Genomic DNA, 21586 nt, shown 5'->3' on the forward strand with positions numbered 1-21586 from the left:
TGACACTGATCCGGACGATTCTAAATCGCAAACCGGATACGTGTTTACATTAAACGGTGGAGCTGTCAGTTGGTGCAGTTCTAAACAAAGCGTCGTAGCGGGATCTACATGTGAAGCGGAATACATAGCTGCTTCGGAAGCAGCGAACGAAGGAGTCTGGATGAAGGAGTTCATATCTGATCTAGGTGTCATACCTAGTGCATCGGGTCTAATGAAAATCTTTTGTGACAATACTGGTGCAATTGCCTTGGCAAAGGAAGCCAGATTTCACAAGAGGACCAAGCACATCAAGAGCGCTTCAATTCCATCCGGGATCTAATCCAGGTGGGAGACATAGAGATTTGCAAGATACATACGGATCTGAATGTTGCAGACCCGTTGACTAAGCCTCTTCCACGAGCAAAACATGATCAGCACCAAGGCTCCATGGGTGTTAGAATCATTACTGTGTAATCTAGATTATTGACTCTAGTGCAAGTGGGAGACTGAAGGAAATATGCCCTAGAGGCAATAATAAAGTTATTATTTATTTCCTTACATCATGATAAATGTTTATTATTCATGCTAGAATTGTATTAACCGGAAACATAATACATGTGTGAATACATAGACAAACTTAGTGTCACTAGTATGCCTCTACTTGACTAGCTCGCAAATCAAAGATGGTTATGTTTCCTAACCTTGAACAAGGTGTTGTTATTTGATTAACGAGGTCACATCATTAGTTGAATGATCTGATTGACATGACCCATTTTATTAGCTTAGCACCCGATCGTTTAGTATGTTGCTATTGCTTTCTTCATGACTTATACATGTTCCTATGACTATGAGATTATGCAACTCCCGTTTACCGGAGGAACGCTTTGTGTGCTACCAAATGTCACAACATTACTGGGTGATTATAAAGGAGCTCTACAGGTGTCTCCAAAGATAGATGTTGGGTTGGCGTATTTCGAGATTAGGATTTGTCACTCCGATTGTCGGAGAGGTATCTCTGGGCCCTCTCGGTAATGCACATCACATAAGCCTTTCAAGCATTGCAACTAATGAGTTAGTTGCGAGATGATGTATTACGGAACGAGTAAAGAGACTTGCCGGTAACGAGATTGAACTAGGTATTGGATACCGACGATCGAATCTCGGGCAAGTAACATACCGATGACAAAGGGAACAATGTATGTTGTTATGCGGTCTGCCCGGTAAAGATCTTCGTAGAATATGTAGGAGCCAATATGGGCATCCAGGTCCCGCTATTGGTTATTGACCGGAGATGTGTCTCAGTCATGTCTACATTATTCTCGAACCGTAGGGTCCGCACGCTTAACGTTACGATGACAGTTATTATGAGTTTATGCATTTTGATGTACCGAAGTTAGTTCGGAGTCCCGGATGTGATCACGGACATGACGAGGAGTCTCGAAATGGTTGAGACATAAAGATTGATATATTGGAAGCCTATGTTTGGATATCGGAAGTGTTTCGGGTGAAATCGGGATTTTACCGGAGTACCGGGAGGTTACCGGAACCCCCCCGGGAGCTATATGGGCCTTAGTGGGCTTTAGTGGAAAGGAGAAAGGGGCATCCCAAGGACTAGGAGAGGTGGCCGGCCCCCTCTCTCTCTTCCCCCGCCCTCAAGGAGTCCTATTCCAACTAGGATTGGGGGGGGTCCTACTCCCAGAGGGAGTAGGACTCTCCTGGCGCGCCCCCCTTGGCCGGCCAGCCCCTCCCCTTGGATCCTTTATATACGGAGGCAGGGGACACCCCTAGAGACACAAGTTGATCCTTGAGATCGTTCCTTAGCCGTGTGCGGTGCCCCCTGCCATCATATTCTACCTCGATCATATTGTAGCGGTGCTTAGGCGAAGCCCTGCGACAGTAGAACATCAAGATCGTCACCACGCCGTCGTGCTGACGGAACTCCTCCCCGACGCTTTGTTGGATCGGAGCCCGGGGATCATCATCGAGCTGTACGTGTGCTAAGAACTCGGAGGTGCCGGAGTAACGGTGCTTGGATCGGTCGGATCGGGAAGACGTACGACTACTTCCTCTACATTGCGTCAATGCTTCCGCAGTCGGTCTGCGTAGGTACGTAGACAACACTCTCCCCTCTCGTTGCTATGCATCACCATGACCTTGCGTGTGCGTAGGAAAATTTTGAAATTGCTACATTCCCCAACAGGGGTCACATGACCCGATACTCAAGTCATACAATCATACAAGCACAAGCGGAAGCAACTAGTCTGAGTGCAGACACTAGAAAGAAAAAAGGCTTCTCGAAGCCTGTCTATCTACATAGGGCCCTCCATGGCCAGGATCACCACCTGGGTGGCTAGTCACTCATCGACATCAAGGTCTACATAAAACCCAGTGGAGGGGGCGGTGTTGTCGTCTGAAAACAATAAATAAGCAAACATGAGTACAAGGTACTCAGCAAGTCTTACATCAGAACCTACTATACATGCTCATTCTCAAGAAGGTGGTGCGGTTATTGCAGCAAGCCAGCTTTGACTCTTGGCTAGGCTATCCTACAGAACTCCACTGGTAAAATAGTTTTCGCACACGAGTCCACTACTCACCAACACAATACTCCAACGGGGATCCTCCCTCGTCATCCTACGAGAGGGCCATCCTCGGTACTCACACTTATCTTGAGTCTTTTAGTAGTAACCGTTAACTTGTCTATGAACTGTATAGGCAACCAAGTAGTCCTTTCCTGCGGACGCGGCTATTCGAATAGATGATGTTAAACCTGTAGGGGTATACTTCTTCATACACGCTTTCACCACTTACCGTCCTTTACACGACATGTACTCGGCAACCTTCAAGCGGAAGCCCAGCGAGGGTGTCGGCCACGACCTACCTAAACACTTAAGTCTCTAGGCCAGGTTTATCGCCTATCCAGGTTCCATCCGCAGGGAGTCCGGCCGAGGTTTCCACATACGGCCCCGAATGATGTGAACAGGGTCCCGAGACGCCAAACGGGCGCCCGGCATACCCGGCCACGGTGTATCTACCGCAACATAGCCCACCCCTAGGGTCAGCGCTACGCACAGCCGCCAACACATAACCTACAAACACCAGAAACTATTTGCAACTCCTGGACAGAGTACTAGGGTGATTAAGAAGCCGAGAGGGTCCATTGGTTTTGGGCCCAATGTACGGCAGTAACTGCATCTTAAATCACACATACAGATCTCAGTTCTTATGGACGGTCTCAATGAAACAACCCACCATGTACTCCTACATGGCCTCTCATCGATACCTTTACCAAAACATGTTCAACACATCCCTCACATTACCGACATAAACATTTCACTCTAGCCCATCACCCAGATGAACCAGACCTGACACAACTCTAAGCATAGCAGGCATAGCAAGGTAGGAATCACATACATGGCTCAATCAACTCCTACACATGCTAGTGGGTTTCATCTAGTTACTGTGGCAATGACAGTTCATGTAGAGGATAAGGGTTCAACTACCGTAGCACACAGCAGTTTGAATCGCGTTGTCTTAATGCAGTAAACAAGAGCAGAAGCGAGAACAAGGGTTTGTATCGGAATGATCAATGGGTTGCTTGCCTGTTGTAGAGTTAGTAGGGTACTGCCCTTCAGACGGATACTCCGGGTTATCCTCGGAGGCAGAACCTACCACGAAAGACACACCGAACATAATCAACACATGGCAATATGCAACAATATGATGCATGCTATGACATGGCAAGATGAAACTGTCTTGGCCTAATGCAAGCTAAAACAGAAGGGGATGAACTCATTTGAATCAAAGATTCAAATGTTAGCTCATTAAACATGGCCTTATTAGTGCATTACCTTATTCTGCTTAAACAGCAAGGTTAACTTGTTTTGTCATGCATGAAACCATTACATATGGATAGATTGAATTTTTCTGATCATTTTTCATATATAAATCTTTGCATTTGGAGCTATGGTTGATTTTCTATGCTTTTTAGAAGTTTTGGCTATTTTTTGGAATTTCCTATTAAAGAATAAATCCAGTAATTGAATTAATGCGTCAGCATGACATAGGTGTGACGTCAGCAAGTCAACTGGGTCGGCCAGGTCAAACCTGACTGGTGGGCCCTGTCTGTCAGTGTCACAACTAATTATCAGAATTATGTTAGTGCTAATTGACTGTCAGTGGGGCCTGGGCCCACATGTCAGCGACTAAACTAATTAATATTAGTTAAAACTAATCTTAAACTGATTAGCAGACTGGCCCCACCTGTCATAGACTCAGGGGGGGTCTACCTGGGCCCACACGGGGGTCAAACAGGGTCAACTCGCCGGCGGCTTGATGCCGGCGACGACAGACGCGGCGGAGGGGCTCGGGTTTGCATCTCCGGTGACCAAATCGATGCCGGAGAGCAGCTACGTGACGCGGGGAGCGAGCTGCGTCGTTGGTGGAGAAAGTGGAGCTCGGGGAGGCCGGAAACATCGCCGGCGACGAGTTTGGCGGTGGCCGGAGCTCGGGTGAGGATGAACTAGTCGCTAGGGGGCACAGGGAGGCACGTGGATTGGTGCGTTGAGCTCCTGGAGGTGCGATAGGACTAGTGGACAGGGTGGCATGGCCATTGGGTGGCCGGAGCCTCGTCGGCGACGAGCTCCGCGGCGGTGCGTGTGGGTGATCTACATGCAGTCGCTACGGGGCTTGAGAGAGAGAGCAGAGAGGGTGGGGAGGTGGCTGAGCTCACGGGGGTCTCGTCGAGGCAGTCAGAGAGGTCGGGGATGAGTTGATGCAGCGGGGCGGCGAAAGGGATCTCCGGTGGCCGGAGTTGAGGGCGAGTTCGGTGCAGCGTCTCCGGGGCAAGCGAGCGCTCGGGGCTCGACCCACTCGATGTAATCGATGACGGCGGAGCTCGTGGACACGATGACGTGGCGCGAGGACGACGGAGGGCATGGCTACGACGACGGTGCGGTGACAGGAGCGTCGGCCATGGTGGGGAACGGCGAAGGAAGAGAGACAGGGGGGAAAGGCGTGTCCAGGGGCTGCGGGGTGCGACGTGGAGGCGTCCAGGCGTCCAGGGCGCGGGGGGTAAGCAGGTGACGCCGTGGCGAGCTCGGGCACGCCAGCGTCACCTCCCTGCCTGCCTGGCGGGGAGGAAGCAGCTGGCTGGCACGGGCCAGCACAGTGCTAGGCCGCCAGGTGGGCCGGCTGGTGGGTTAGGTAGGCTGCATCAGGTAGGTTTCTCTCTCTCTCTCTCTTTTTTCTGTTTTTCTTATTTATTTATTATTTCTGTAACTTCAGGGCTTTATTAAAAATACCAGGTCATTACCATAAATCATAAAATTAATCATGGCCACTGCTTAGAATATATCCAACAGCAAACATTTTGGTTTATTATTATTTGAGCATTTAAAATATTTTATAGCATTTAAATGCCCAAATGCAAATACCATAAGGATTAATCCAATGACCTTAGATGTCCTAGAAAAATGTGCACCATTTTTGTCAAAGGTTTTAACCCAAAACAAAAAGGGTGGGCTTTTTAGAAGGGCATTTCATGTTCATTGAAAAAGTTTTTTTAGTAAACCCTAGTTGTTCCAGGGGGGTTGCTGGGGGTTCTGTCATCCCCATTTCAAATTTAAAAGGAATTTAAACATGATGCACACTCTAATGCTTGAACTAGCTAGGGTGTGACAACTCACCTCCACTCAAAAGAATCTCGTCCCGAGATTTAGGATCCTCTGGAAAGAAGGTGGGGTACTCGAGTCGAAGACGGTCCTCCCTTTCCCAAGTGGCTTCTTTCTCGGAATGGTGTGACCATTGAACCTTGAGAAACTTGATATTATGACGTCGAGTGGTACGCTCGGCTTGATCAAGCATACGAACGGGATATTCCTGATATGAGAGGTTATCTTGTAGATCAAGCGTTTCGTGGTCCACTCCATGGATAGGATCCGCGAAGCAACGCCTGAGTTGAGAAACGTGGAAGACATCATGAACTCTGGAAAGATGCGAAGGTAGTTCCAATTGGTAGGCAACTTCTCCTCGTTTAGCAAGAATGCGAAAGGGTCCGATGTAACGAGGAGCCAATTTGCCTTTGATACCGAAATGATGGGTTCCCTTTAACGGAGTAACCCGAAGGTAAGCTTTCTCACCGACTTCATAAGTCATAAGCTTATGTTTACGATCATATTGACTCTTTTGACGAGATTGGGCTGCTTTCAATTTCTCACGAATAACGCGAACCTGTTCTTCTGCTTCCTGAATCATATCCGGGCCAAAGAGTTGTCTTTCCCCGGTTTCTGACCAGTTAAGAGGCGTTCGACATTTTCGTCCATAGAGAACTTCGAAAGGAGCCTTGCCCAAGCTAGCTTGATAACTATTATTATAAGCAAACTCCGCGAATGGAAGGCAATTCTCCCAACCCATTCTGAATGAGATGATAGAAGCTAGGAGCATATCTTCCAGAATTTGATTGACTCGCTCTACTTGACCACTTGATTGAGGATGGAAGGCGGTGCTAAAAGAGAGACGAGTTCCCATGGCATTTTGGAAACTTTCCCAAAATCGAGAGGTGAAAAGACTCCCACGTTCTGAGTTAATTTCCAATGGAACACCATGAAGAGACACTATTCGGGAGATGTATAAGTTGGCTAGCTGGCTAGCGGTGATACTCTCACGAACAGGTAGAAAGTGGGCTACTTTGGAAAGTCGGTCGATCATGACGAAGATGGCATTATTCCCTCTCTTGGTCCTGGGAAACCCAGTGATGAAATCCATACTGATTTTATCCCATTTCCACTCAGGAATAGCCAAAGGTTGAAGGGTACCAGCAGGCCGTTGATGCTCTGCCTTAACATGACGACAAACGTCGCAATTAGCAATGTATTGAGTGATTTATCTCTTCATCCTACTCCACCAAAACCTCTGGCGTAGGTCTTGATACATTTTAGTACTACCAGGATGAATGGTGAGAGGGGATTCATGAGCTTCCTTAAGGATCATCCGCCTCAGGTTTCGTGCCTTTGGAACCACTAGGCGATTTCCAAACTATACGACACCTTGATCATCAATGGAGAAACAATTTGCGACTCCTTTCTTAATGCTTCTCTTAATACGGGAGGTTCCCGGATCTACCTTCTGTGCCTTGATGATCTGATCCGTAAGGGTAGGTTTCGCCACCAGTGTGGATAGGAATCCTCGAGGAACAATGTGAAGATTGAGCTTACGAAATTCCTCGTGGAGAAGTGGTTGACTTTGTTGTAACATCATGTTGTTACAATAGGACTTACGACTTAGTGCATCAGCCATGACATTGGCTTTGCCTGGGGTGTAAGTTATTCCTAAGTCGTAATCCGAGATCAACTCGACCCAACGTCTTTGCCTGAGATTCAAATCCGGTTGGGTGAAGATATATTTCAAACTTTGGTGATCGGTGAAGATCTCGCAACGATTACCAAGGAGGTAATGTCGCCAAGTTTTGAGTGCATGGACTACAGCTGCAAACTCTAGATCATGTGTGGGATAATTTTCCTCATGTGGGTGTAATTGCCGTGAAGCATAGGCAATTACCTGACGATCCTGCATGAGTATGCAACCTAGTCCTTGTCGCGAGGCGTCGCAATAGATAATGAAGTCCTTGGAGAAATTTGGTGGTACCAGTACGGGAGCAGATGTCAGGCGTCTTTTCAGTTCCTGAAAGCTGAACTCGCACTGTGGAGTCCACTCGAACCTTTTATCTTTCTGGAGGAGTTCAGTTAGAGGTTTAGCAACCTTGGAGAAATTCTCGACGAAGCGGCGGCAATAGCTCGCTAAGCCAAGGAAGCCCCGAACTTGCTTGACCGTCTCAGGTGGAGTCCAATCAAGGACGGCGTGAACTCGCTCGGGATTGACAGCAATACCCTTACCAGAGATTACATGGCCTAGGTAGGTCACTTCTGGCAACCAAAATTCACACTTGGAGAATTTGGCATAAAGGCGATTCTCTCGAAGTTTCATCAATACCAGCCTTAGATGTTCCGCATGTTCCTCTTCATTCTTGGAGTAGATGAGTATGTCATCGAGGTATACTATGACGAATTTATCCAAATACTCCATGAAGACCGAGTTCATTAACCGAGAGAAGGTAGCGGGGGTATTGGTTAAGCCGAAGGACATAACGGTGTACTCGTATTGGCCATGACGAGTAACAAAGGCCGTTTTGGGAATGTCCCCGTTTCTGATTTTGATTTGGTGGTAGCCCAACCTCAAATCCATCTTGGAAAAGACTGAGGATCCAGTGAGCTGATCATACAGATCGTTGATCCTGGGAAGCAGATACTTGTTCTTGATAGAGACCAAATTGACAGGTCGGTAATCTACAACCATTCGATCCGTTCCATCCTTCTTCTTGACGAAGAGGACAGGGCAAGCCCAAGGAGAGGAACTAGGACGGATGAAACCCTTTTTCAAGGACTCATCGAGTTGGTTCTTAAGCTCGGCTAGTTCTAAGGGTGCCATCTTGTAGGGTCTTCTAGAAATTGGAACGGTTCCTGGAACAAGGTCTATCACAAACTTGACATCCCTGTCAGGTGGAACACCTGGCAGTTCTTCTGGAAATACATCCAGAAAGTCTCGGACTACCGGAACATCCTCAAGGTCTGGAAGGGGGTTGGCATTTAGGGAGTAAAGCTGGCGCTTGGCCACTCGAGTTAAGACATTGACTGTCTTGCCCGATGGGTAAGTTGAACGGTTCTAGTGGCACAATCAATCTTAGCATAATGAGCTGACATCCAGTCCATACCCAAAATGATGTTTATGTCCGAGGACTTGAGAGCTATTAAGGATGCAAGGAAGACAAGTCTATCGATAAGAATTTCGTTCCCATGGCTTACTCTAGAAGTTTGCCATCTAGAGCCAGGGGTTTGAATTTCCATGGTAGAGGGCATGTCACAGAATGTCGTGTTATGCAATCGAGCATAATTCTCGGATATGAATGAATGAGATGCTCCAGTATCGAAAAGAACAGATGCCGGATGGCAATTAACAAGGAGCATACCAAGGACGACGTTAGGATCCTCATGAGCCTCCTCGGCTGAAACATACTTGACATGGCCACGTGTAGTAGTGACTGGCTTGGCGTAGAATGTCTTTCCCGCGGGCTTACCACGGCCAACAGACTTTCCAGTTTGATTGGGGTTGTTGTTCTGGGGACACTCTCGGCTATAGTGACCCGGCTCTTCACACTTGAAGCATGTCACAACATTGGGGCGTGGAGCAGCATTAGCAGCGGGGCCACCATAGGGCTTGGGCAGTGCAAACTGCTGGTTGGGACGAGGCGCCTCAAAGGATGGCCGCAGGATGAACCTGGGTGGCAGTGCCGTGCTTGGGATCCACACCCGGCGCTTCTGAACTCCAGAGCTGGATGAAGAGCCAAAATCACGTGAGTGCTTGCGTGAAGCGCCATAATCAGTCTGGCCTGTCTCAGCGCTGATGGCTTTATTGACCAACTTCTGAAAGGAGGTGCACTCGTGCAGACGAAGATCGCGGCGAAGCTCAGGACTGAGTCCCTTGCGGATCCTTGCCTGCTTCTTAGCGTCGGTAGATACTTCTTCAGGAGCATAATGTGCCAGATTCCCAAACTCACGGCTATATGCATCCACAGTTAATCTTCCTTGGGTGAAATTGCAGAACTCCTCCCTCTTGCGATCCATGAGAACTTCCGGAATGTGATGCTCACGGAAAGCCTCACTGAATTCAGCCCAAGTAGTAATTTGGCCGACCGGGCGCATAGCTTCGAAGTTTTCCCACCAGAGGCTAGCAGGGCCTTCGAGATGGTAGGCAGCGTAAGTAACCTTATCAGCTTCGGCTACGTTGGCAGAACGTAGCTTGTGGGTGATGCTGCGAAGCCAGTCATCCACGTCGAGGGGCTCGACAGAATGGTTAAACTTTGGTGGGTACAGCTTGATAAAGTCATTGATTGACACCAAGTCATTTCGCGGATGGCGTGCAGTGTTCTGCTCAATATGATCTAGCAGGAGGTTAGTCTCACGCTTGTTTCTTTCTGCCTCTAGCATCACTTCGGCCAGAGAGGGCGGGTGAGGCAGATTTTCACCTCTAGCTGCACTGGCTTCCCCCTGCTCTGGGGCAGCAGGGTTGCTGCGGGTGTTGACCATCCTAGGAAAAAAACAAGACAACGGTTTAGATAAGGATGGCTCAAACTTAGCAAGGAAGTGCAGAATGTAATGGATAACACGGAATGCAGAGATGTTCATCCGTATGTCATGGTAATATAAAACTGCCATATATATACCAACGGTCATACACATCATACATAGTTTAGTACAAGCCCAGGCTACAGTACAACTATGATGAAAGACGTTACATCTCATCGGAGGCATTCCAAGCTCCTATACATTATTTGTCTACACCTCCGGAATTGATTACACACAAAGTCATATTCCACAAGTCACGTAGGACAGTGGAGATACAACTATCACAATACTAGTGATACTACTACTAAATCAGACAGCTCCGTAGTAGTGCTCATAGAAGTCACCTCCATAGCCTGGAAGTTCAATGTGATCATCCGGGAACAGACGGTCCTGAGGAGCTTGTGGACCAAAGGGGCTAGGATGAGGTCTTGGACCAACAAACGGTGGCCTACGGGGACCATGGGGTGGGGTGATGCCTCCCACATCACGCCAATCCACCATGTCTAGCAGAGCAGATCTCACAGGATACAGATCCCTTGTATCCATACATCCAGCTTGCACCGCAGGTGCAAACCAAGTCAATGTGGCCCAATGATCAGCACGGGTATTAAAAAGCTCCAGCCTCAAGGCCCAATTCTCTCGGTCCTTATCTTCGAGCATCTAGGCAGTGGTATGAGTTAATGAGTCCTCATGAGTGTAGTCAGCATAGATAGCCTGAAGATACCCTTGCGCTCCCGGAAGTGAAGCTGGCATGTAACGGAAGTCGGTGTTCCGAAGCAGGCCAGTCCAGACTCGCATGATGGTCATCATGGAATAGGCAGCATCCTGCATAGCCATCTCAACAGTAACCCCGAGTCCATAGGAACAGTGGAGGGGCTCGGTAGATCCAGGATAAGAAGGAAATATCCTGATGGTGAAGAAATATTGGCTTTGATTAAAGTCTCGGAATTGCTCTTCAACGGTGTATTCGGGATACCAACGGTAACCCTTCTCGATCATTACCTGGACTAACATAGCAGTATGACCGGGCACATCGAGGCACCGGGTCAGGCGAACCACTTGGTTTTGAGCACGAGTGGCCATCTGAAAGCACAACCACAATGCAAGACATTAGCATTTCTAGGAAAATTGGACAGCATAACGGCTGTAAATGCTCAGAAAAAGATTTGAGACATTCACAACAGTTTGCAATACCACTCAACAATATCATATCAAGGTTCTGATTCAACTAGCAACATACTAGAAATAGTAGAAACTGAACTGGGGCTTGTAACAACAACCCTATAAGCTACTACGGATTAGTAACACGTGAACCCGATAGAAGAAGAGAGCCTAGTCCTTAACCCACGTTGAATGAGAAGAGAATGACTCAGATCAGAGGACATAAGGTAAAGGAGTAAAAGAGCCTTACGTTCCCTTCCACAATCAATTCACGTACATATAACTAAAGCATTTCTAGACTCGACATCGACCATTTTGGCTCAACGAACCTACAGGCAGTCCGGCTCTGATACCAACGCTGTCAGGACCCTGATTCCAAGTCACATCGATCTAGCCGGTAACACCTCATATCACTTTGCGGCCTCACGCACGGTATCCCACGGGTGTCGCCTTACCATGGCCCGGGACCGTTTGCGCCTTTTGGCTCACGTATATGATAGTGTCGCTAGCATCCATATGACAGAGAACCCGGGCCAACAAGGCTAGTCGTGAATCCAAAGCGGCACAGACCTATGGAGACAGGCATACATGAATTACATCGAGCATGTCGGTCATCAGCGATTGATTCCGGGCTGTAGCACTGGGCTAACAGGACTCCGGGGAACCCAGGCCGTAGCAGGCTAGGCAGGACTCCGGATGTCACCGTGTGACATTTCTCCGAAGGGACAGACATAGGAACGACGTGAAACACATGCCGGCCAGTCAAGTGTCCTGAGCATTAGTGCTGGGCTAGCAGGACTCCGGTGAACCGGGCTGTAGCGGACTACTATGGCTCGAGGAACACTAGACTACATTTCCCCATAAGAAAGGCTGCCATGGATAAACAACCAGATTGTCGGATCCCACTCATACCAAGCATTTCAATCATACACACAATATGCCCGATATGAGTACATACAACATGGCATCACAACAAAACTCTACAACTCAAGTACTTTATTTAAAGGCTCCAAAGAGCCATACATAACATGTTGATACAGATGGGGGTCACATGACCCGACACTCAAGTCATACAATCATACAAGCACAAGCGGAAGCAACTAGTCTGAGTACAGACACTAGAAAGAAAGAAGGCTTCTCGAAGCCTGTCTATCTACATAGGGCCCTCCATAGCCAGGATCACCACCTGGGTGGCTAGTCACTCGTCGACATGAAGGTCTACAGGTACTCAGCAAGTCTTACATCAGAACCTACTATACATGCTCATTCCCAAGAAGGTGGTGGGGTTATTGCAGCAAGCCAGCTTTGACTCTTGGCTAGGCTATCCTACGGAACTCCACTGGTAAAATAGTTTTCGCACACGAGTCCACTACTCACCAACACAATACTCCACCGGGGATCCTCCCTCGTCATCCTACGAGAGGGCCATCCTCGGTACTCACACTTATCTTGAGTCTTTTAGTAGTAACCGTTAACTTGTCTATGAACTGTATAAGCAACCAAGTAGTCCTTTTCCGCGGACGCGGCTATTCGAATAGATGATGTTAACCCTGTAGGGGTATACTTCTTCATACACGCTTTCACCACTTACCGCCGTTTACACGACATGTACTCGGAAACCTTCAAGCGGAAGCCTAGCGAGGGTGTCGGCCACGGCCTACCTAAACACTTAAGTCTCTAGTTCAGGTTTATCGCCTATCCAGTTTCCATCCGCAGGGAGTCCGGCCGAGGTTTCCACATACGGCCCCGAACGATGTGAACAGGGTCCCGAGACGCCAAACGGGCGCTCGGCATACCCGGCCACGGTGTATCTACCGCAACATAGCCCACCCCTAGGGTCAGCACTACGCACGGCCGCCAACACATAACCTACAAACACCAGAAACTATTTGCAACTCCTGGACAAAGTAGTAGGGTGATTAAGAAGCCGAGAGGGTCCATTGGTTTCGGGCCCAATGTACGGTAGTAACTGCATCTTAAATCACACATATAGATCTCAGTTCTTATGGACGGTCTCAATGAAACAACCCACCATGTACTCCTACATGGCCTCTCATCGATACCTTTACGAAAACATGTTCAACACATCCCTCACATTACCAACATAAAAATTTCACTCTAGCCCATCACCCCAATGAACCAGACCTGACACAACTCTAAGCATAGCAGGCATAACAAGGTAGGAATCACATACATGGCTCAATCAACTCCTACACATGCTAGTGGGTTTCATCTAGTTATTGTGGCAATGACAGGTCATGCAGAGGATAAGGGTTCAACTACCGTAGCACACAACAGTTTGAATCGCGTTGTCTTAATGCAGTAAACAAGAGCAGAAGCGAGAACATGGGATTGTATCGGAATGATCAATGGGTTGCTTTCCTGTTGTAGAGGTAGTAGGGTACTGCCCTTCAGACGGATACTCGGGGTTATCCTCGGAGGCAGAACCTACCACGAAAGACACACCGAACATAATCAACACATGGCAATATGCAACAATATGATGCATGCTATGACATGGCAAGATGAAAGTGTCTTGGCCTAATGCAAGCTAAAACAGAAGGGGATGAACTCATTTGAATCAAAGATTCAAATGTTAGCTCATTAAACATGGCCTTATTAGTGAATTACCTTATTCTGCTTAAACAGCAAGGTTAACTTTTTTTGTCATGCACGAAACCATTACAGATGGATAGATTGAATTTTTCTGATAATTTTTCATATATAAATCTTTGCATTTGGAGCTATGGTTGATTTTCTATGATTTTTAGAAGTTTTGGCTATTTTCTGGAATTTCCTATTAAAGAATAAATCCAGTAATTGAATTAATGCGTCAGCATGACATAGGTGTGACGTCAGCGGGTCAACTGGGTCGGCCAGGTCAAACCTGACTGGTGGGCCCTGTTTGTCAGTGTCACAACTAATTAACAAAATTATGTTAGTGCTAATTGACTGTCAGTGGGGCCTGGGCCCACATGTCAGTGACTAAACTAATTAAAATTAGTTAAAACTAATCTTAAACTGATTAGCAGACCGGCCCCACCTGTCATAGACTCAGGGGGGTCTACCTGGGCCAACACGGGGGTCAAACAGGGTCAACTCGGCGGAGGGGCTCGGGTTTGCGTCTCCGGCGACCAAATCGACGTCGGGGAGCAGCTACGTGACGCGGGGAGCGAGCCGCGTCGTTTGGTGGAGAAAGTGGAGCTCGGGGAGGCCGGAAACGTCGTCGGCGACGAGTTTGGCCGCGGCCGGAGCTTGGGTGAGGATGAACTAGTCGCTAGGGGGCACGGGGAGGCACGTGGATTGGTGTGTTGAGCTCCTGGAGGTGCGGTAGGACTAGTGGACAGGGTGGCGTGGCCATTGGGTGGCCGGAGCCTCGTCGGCGACGAGCTCCGCGATGGTGCGTGCGGGTGATCTACATGCAGTCGCTACGGGGCTCGAGAGAGAGAGCGGAGAGGGTGGGGAGGTGGCTGAGCTCACGGGGGTCTCGTCGAGGCAGTCGGAGAGGTCGGGGATGAGTTGATGCGGAGGGGCGGCGAAAGGGATCTCTGGTGGTCGGAGTTGAGGGCGAGCTCGATGCAGCTTCTCCGGGGCGAGTGAGCGCTCGGGGCTCGACCCACTCGATGTAATCGACGACGACGGAGCTCGTGGACACGATGACGCGGCGCGAGGACGACGGAGGGCACGGCTACGACGACGGTGCGGCGACAGGAGCGTCGGCCATGGTGGGGAACGGCGAAGGGAGAGAGACAGGGGGGAATGGCGTGTCCAGGGGCTGCGGGGTGCGACGTGGTGGCGTCCAGGCGTCCAGGGCGCGGGCGGCAAGCAGGTGACGCTGTGGCGAGCTCGGGCACGCCAGCGTCACCTCCCTGCCTGCCTGGCGGGGAAGAAGCAGCTGGCTGGCGTGGGCCAGCACAGTGCTAGGCCGCCAGGTGGGCCGGCTGGTGGGTTAGGTAGGCTGCGTCAGGTAGGTTTCTCTCTCTCTCTTTCTGTTTTTCTTATTTATTTATTATTTATGTAACTTCAGGGCTTTATTAAAAATACCAGGGCATTACCATAAATCATAAAATTAATCATGGCCACTGCTTAGAATATATCCAACAGCAAACATTTTGGTTTATGATTATTTGAGCATTTAAAATATTTTATAGCATTTAAATGCCCAAATGCAAATACCATAAGGATTAATCCAATGACCTTAGATGTCCTAGAAAAATGTGCACCATTTTTGTCAAAGGTTTTAACCCAAAACAAAAAGGGTGGGCTTTTTAGAAGGGCATTTCAGGTTCATTGAAAAAGTTTTTTAGTAAACCCTAGTTGTTCCAAGGGGGGTGCTAGGGGTTCTGTCATCCCCATTTCAAATTTAAAAGGAATTTAAACATGATGCACACTCTAATTCTTGAACTAGCTAGGGTGTGACAGGTTGTCTCCATGGCAGCGCTTTCTTTAAAGCCATTAAGCTAGGAATATAGTGCTCAAGTAGTGAATCCACCCAGATCCCAAGGTATATCAAAGCCAATTTTAATTAACAATGATTTGTAAGTTAGTAGTGAGCACAAAGTAACGTATATCATGTAACAACGAAGTCTAATTCTCTTCCTATGCATCGACATCTCATAAAAGAACAATTAATGCACACATAGTAAAGGCCAATGCATAGTATAAATAGTTTCTTGCAATTTTATCGTATTGGAAACATAGAGAGGTGGAGATATAGTTCCTCTCTCATAATAATTGAAAGTAGGAGCAGCAGGCACATGTATATTATATCTATCAAAATCATCATGTGTAGTAGTAAAAGGCAACCCATCAATATAATCCTTAATAAGCACAAACTTCTCCGATATAGTGTAGTTTGGAGAATTCAAAAAGATAATAGGACTATCATGTGTGGGTGCAATAGAAACAATTTCATGTTTAACATAAGGAACTATAGCAAGTTCATCTCCATAAGCATAATTCATATTGGCATCTTGGCCACAAGCATAGCAAGCATCATCAAAAAGGGATATTTCCAAAGAATCAACGGGATCATAGAAATTATCATAGCATTCATCCTTCGGTAAGCACGAAGGGAAATTAAACAATGTAAGAGTTGAAGAGTTACTCTCATTAGAAGGTGGGCATGGGTGATCAATCCGTTCTTCCTCCTTTTGTTCTTCGCTCTCCTCCTCATCTTTTTCATCCAATGAGCTCACAGTTTCATCAATTTCTTCTTCCATAGATTCCTGCAAAATATTAGTCTCTTCTGGGACAGAGGAGATTTTCTCAATAAATGCATCAATATCGGAACTATATTCATAATTCTCATAACAATATTTAAGGATAGCTAAATTTTCAGGTCTGTAGACAGCATCATAAAGATTTTCATATTCTTTGAACATAGATTCATTTTCATAAGCACCCGTAAAAGCAAAAAATTCTTCTATTTGTTCCACATCATAGTAGCCATATATACATCTAGCATAAGAAGCCAAAGTTTCATTATCATTAAATTCACATGAAAAGTATAATCATATCTCAAGTATAATCATTAAATTCACATGAAAATTCATAAGAAGCCAAAGTTTCATTATCAATAAATTCTTCTACGGTGTGGAGCCTTCATCCTAGAGCAACAAGTATAATCATATCTCAAGCATAGTTGCCTAGCATACCAATACAACATATAAATTTGATCCCATAATAGTTTCCCTTTTTGAGTCAAGCGATAATCCCTAAAGTATTCACGTTGATCCAACGTGTCTCCCACTACCAAATTGAATGGGGTTTTCTCTGGATTATCAAAGTAGTACATAATATCTGTCACATAACGAGCATTGAGGGTTTTAGGAGGTTCCTCATCTCCATGAGCAGCAAGTACACCTATTTTTTTGGTATTTCGTGTTCCATATCCATAACTAAAGATAAAGAACAACTAAGAACAGCAAATAAAAATTATTTGGTGATAAAGCAAACAAGCACACACGAGAATATTCACCCCATGCTATTGCTCCCCCGCAACGGCGCCAGAAAAAGGTCTTGATAACCCACAAGTATAGGGGATCAATTGTAGCCTCTTTCGATATGTAAGAGTGTCAAACCCAATGAGGAGCTAAAGGTAGAACAAATATTCCCTCAAGTTCTATCGACCACCGATACAACTCTACGCACGCTTGATGTTCGTTTTACCTAGAACAAGTATGAAACTAGAAGTACTTTGTAGGTGTTGTTGGATAGATTTGCAAGAATATAAAGAGCAATTAAATAAAAAGTAGGGGCTGTTTAGATAAAGACACAACTAAGTTAGTATTAGTAAATAGCTTTTTGTCACAAGAAAGTTATTTGTCCCTAGGCAATCAATAACTAGACCGGTAATCATTATTGCAATTTTATATGAGGGAGAGGCATAAGCTAACATACTTTCTCTACTTGGATCAAATGCACTTATGATTGCAACTCTAGCAAGCATCCGCAACTACTAAAGATCATTAAGGTAAAACCCAACCATAGCATTAGAGCATCAAGTCCTCTTTATCCCATACGCAACAACCCCCTTACTCGGGTTTGTGTTTCAGTCACTCACGCAACCCACTATAAGTGAATCATGAACGTATTGCAACACCCTACAGTGGGAATCCCTCATGCTTGCGCGACACGGAGAGCACCATAGGACAGCACCAATAATAAAACACGCAACTCAAACCAATCTTGATCATCAAATAGCCCATAGGACAAAACGGATCTACTCAAACATCATAGGATAGCCATACATCATTGGGAAATAATATATAGCATTGAGCACCATGTTTAAGTAGAGATTACAGTGGGTAAGAGAGAGGTTACACCGCTGCATAGAGGGGGGAAGAGTTGGTGATGATGGCGGTGAAGTTGATGGTGAAGATTGCGGTGATGATGATGGCCACACCAGCATTCCGGCGCCACCGGAAGAGAAGGGGAGAGGGGGCCCTTCTTATTCTTCTTCCTTGACCTCCTCCCTAGATGGGAACAGGGTTTCCCCTCTGGTCCTTGGCCTCCGTGGCGTGGGAGGGGCGAGAGCCCCTCCGAGATTGGATCTGTCTCTCTGTCTCTCTATGTTTATGCGTTCCCAGATTCTTCCCTTTCACCATTTCTTATATTCCCTGAGTTCCGTAACTCCGATTGGGCTGAAATTTTAACACGATCTCTGTCCGGATATTAGCTTTCTTGCGGCGAAAGAAGGGCACCAACCGCCTTACGGGGTGTCCACGAGGGTCAGGGGCGCTCCCAGGGGGTGGGGCAAGCCCCCCTGCCTCATGCCTCCCTCGGGCACCATTTCGCGTGGATTTTTCTTCCCAAAAATCATAGATATTCCAAAAAAATCTCCGTTAGTTTTTATCCCGTTTGGACTTCGTTTGATATGGATATTCTGCGAAACAAAAAACATGCAACAAACAGGAACTGGCACTGGGCACTGGATCAATATGTTAGTCCCAAAAATAGTATAAAAAGTTGCCAAAAGTATATGAAAGTTGTAGAATATTGGCATGGAACAATCAAAAATTATAGATACGATGGAGACGTATCCATTCACATGCTCCAATCCATAAAAATGGGATGCAAAATTAAATGTTTGTCCTTGGTTCAATCTTAGGTCACATGCAAGAAATGAGAATGAATGCCAAACACCTTGACACTATCGCTCGGCCGCTAACATTGAGATACATGGTTTTAAAATTCTAGTAAATCGAAAACTCGTCTAAAATTCATGAAACTTGACATGATATCATGGAACGGCATCGACATGCCGTGGTAAAAATAATGTCCCATTTGGGGCAGGTTTGGGTATAAGCTTCTCGCAAAGCAGAGCTTCTCTCACAACAAGCCTGATGGTTTCGGTAGGGAACGTGCCACCTTTGGGGACGGAACGATATCTGTTGCCTCTTCTTACTTTCAAATTTTTTCTTATGTCAACATAGAACAACACGAGTGTTGTGTCAATTTTTGGGATTTTTCGAGGTTCGCTTGGCAATTTTTATACATTAACTGATTTTTCTATGCATTCATATGCATAATTCGAATTTGAACTACATGCACATGCTCCAGCACATATAAATTGGTTCAAAATTGGAATGTGTGTCCTTGGTTACATGCTTAAGTCCCATGCAAGAAATGAGAATGAATGTCAAACACCATGCCACCGTCGCTTGGCCGCTAACATTGAGATACATGGGTTTTTTGTTGGGGAATGTAATATTTGAAATTTTTTATGTACGATCACGCAAGATCTATCTAGGAGATGCATAGAAATGAGAGGGGAGAGTGTGTCCACATACCCTTGTAGACCGAAAGCGGAAGCGTTTAGTAACGCAGTTGATGTAGTCGAACGTCTTCGCGATTCAACCGACCCTAGCACCAAACGTACGTCACCTCCGTGTTTAGCACACATTCAGCTCGATGACATCCCTCGAGCTCTTGATCCAGTTGAGGACGAGGGAGAGTTTTGTCAGCACGACGACGTGTTGACGGTGATGATGAAGTTATTGATGCAGGGCTTCGCCTAAGCACTACAACGATATGACTGAGGTGTGTAACTATGGAGGGGGGCACCGCACATGCCTAAGAGAAGACTTGGTGTGCCCCCTCCCACGTATATAAAGGAGGGGGGAAGAGGAAGCCGACCCTAGAGGGGGCGCGCCAAGGGGGGAGTCCTACTTGGACTCGCGGTCCAAGAAGGACGGAAGGAGGAAGAGGGGAGAAGGAAAGAGAGGGGGGCGCCGCCCCCTCCTTGTCCAATTCGGACCAGCCCTTGGGGGGGCACGCGGCCACCCTTAAGGCCCTTATCTCCTTTCCACTAAAGCCCATTACTTCCCCGGGGGCTGGGGGGTTCCGGTAACCTCCCGGTACTCCGGAAAATACCCGAGAGACTTCGGAACCATTCCGGTGTCTGAATATAACCTTACAATATATCGATCTTTACCTCTTGACCATTTCAGGACTTCTCTTCATGTCTGTGATCTCATCCGGGACTCTGAACAAACTTCGGTCATTAAATCACATAACTCATAATACAAATCGTCATCGAACATTAAGCGTGCGGACCCTACGGGTTCGAGAACTATGTAGACATGACCGAGATACATCTCCGGTCAATAACCAATAGCGGAACCTGGATGCTCATATTGGCTCCTACATATTCTACGACGATCTTTATCGGTCAAACCGCATAACAACATACATTGTTCCCTTTGTCATCGGTATGTTACTTGCCCAAGATTTGATCATCGGTATCATCATACATAGTTCAATCTCGTTACCGGCAAGTCTCTTCACTCGTTCTGTAATGCATCATCCTATAACTAACTCATTAGTCACATGGCTTACAAGTCTTATAGTGATGTGCATTACCGGGAGGGCCCAGAGATACCTCTCCGATACTCGGAGTGAGAAATCCTAATATCGATCTATGCCAACTAAACAAACACCATCGGAGACACCTATAGAGCATATTTATAATCACCCAGTTATGTCGTGATGTTTGATAGCACACAAGGTGTTCCTCCAGTACTCAGGAGTTGCATAATCTCATAGTCAGAGGAACATGTATAAGTCATGAAGAAACCAATAGCAATAAAACTAAACGATCATTATGCTAAGCTAACAGATGGTCTTGTACATCACATCATTCTCTAATGATGTTATCCCGTTCATCAAATGAAAACACTTTTCTATGGTTAGGAAACTTAACCATCTTTGATTAACGAGCTAGTCAAGTAGAGGCATACTAGGGAACCTCAGTTTTGTCTATGTATTCACACATGTACTAAGTTTCTGGTTAATACAATTCTAGCATGAATAATAAACATTTATCATGATATAAGGAAATATAAATAACAACTTTATTATTGCCTCTATGGAATATTTCCTTCAGTCTCCCACTTGCACTAGAGTCAATAATCTAGATTACATAGTAATGATTCTAACACCCATGGAGTCTTGGTGCTGATCATGTTTTGCTTGTGAGAGAGGCTTAGTAAACGGGTCTACAACATTTAGATCCGTATGTATCTTGCAAATCTCTATGTCACCCTCCTTGACATGATCGCGGATGGAATTGAAGCGTCTCTTGATGTGCTTGGTTATCTTGTGAAATCTGGATTCCTTTGCCAAGGCCATTGCACCAGTATTATCACAAAAGATTTCATTGGACCCGATGCACTAGGTATTACACCTAGATCGGATATGAACTCCTTCGTCCAGACTCCTTCATTTGTTGCTTCCGAAGCAGCTATGTACTCCGCTTCACACGT

Source organism: Triticum urartu, chromosome 1, assembly GCF_003073215.2.
Source record: "Triticum urartu cultivar G1812 chromosome 1, Tu2.1, whole genome shotgun sequence".
In the NCBI taxonomy this organism is placed as follows: domain Eukaryota; kingdom Viridiplantae; phylum Streptophyta; class Magnoliopsida; order Poales; family Poaceae; genus Triticum; species Triticum urartu.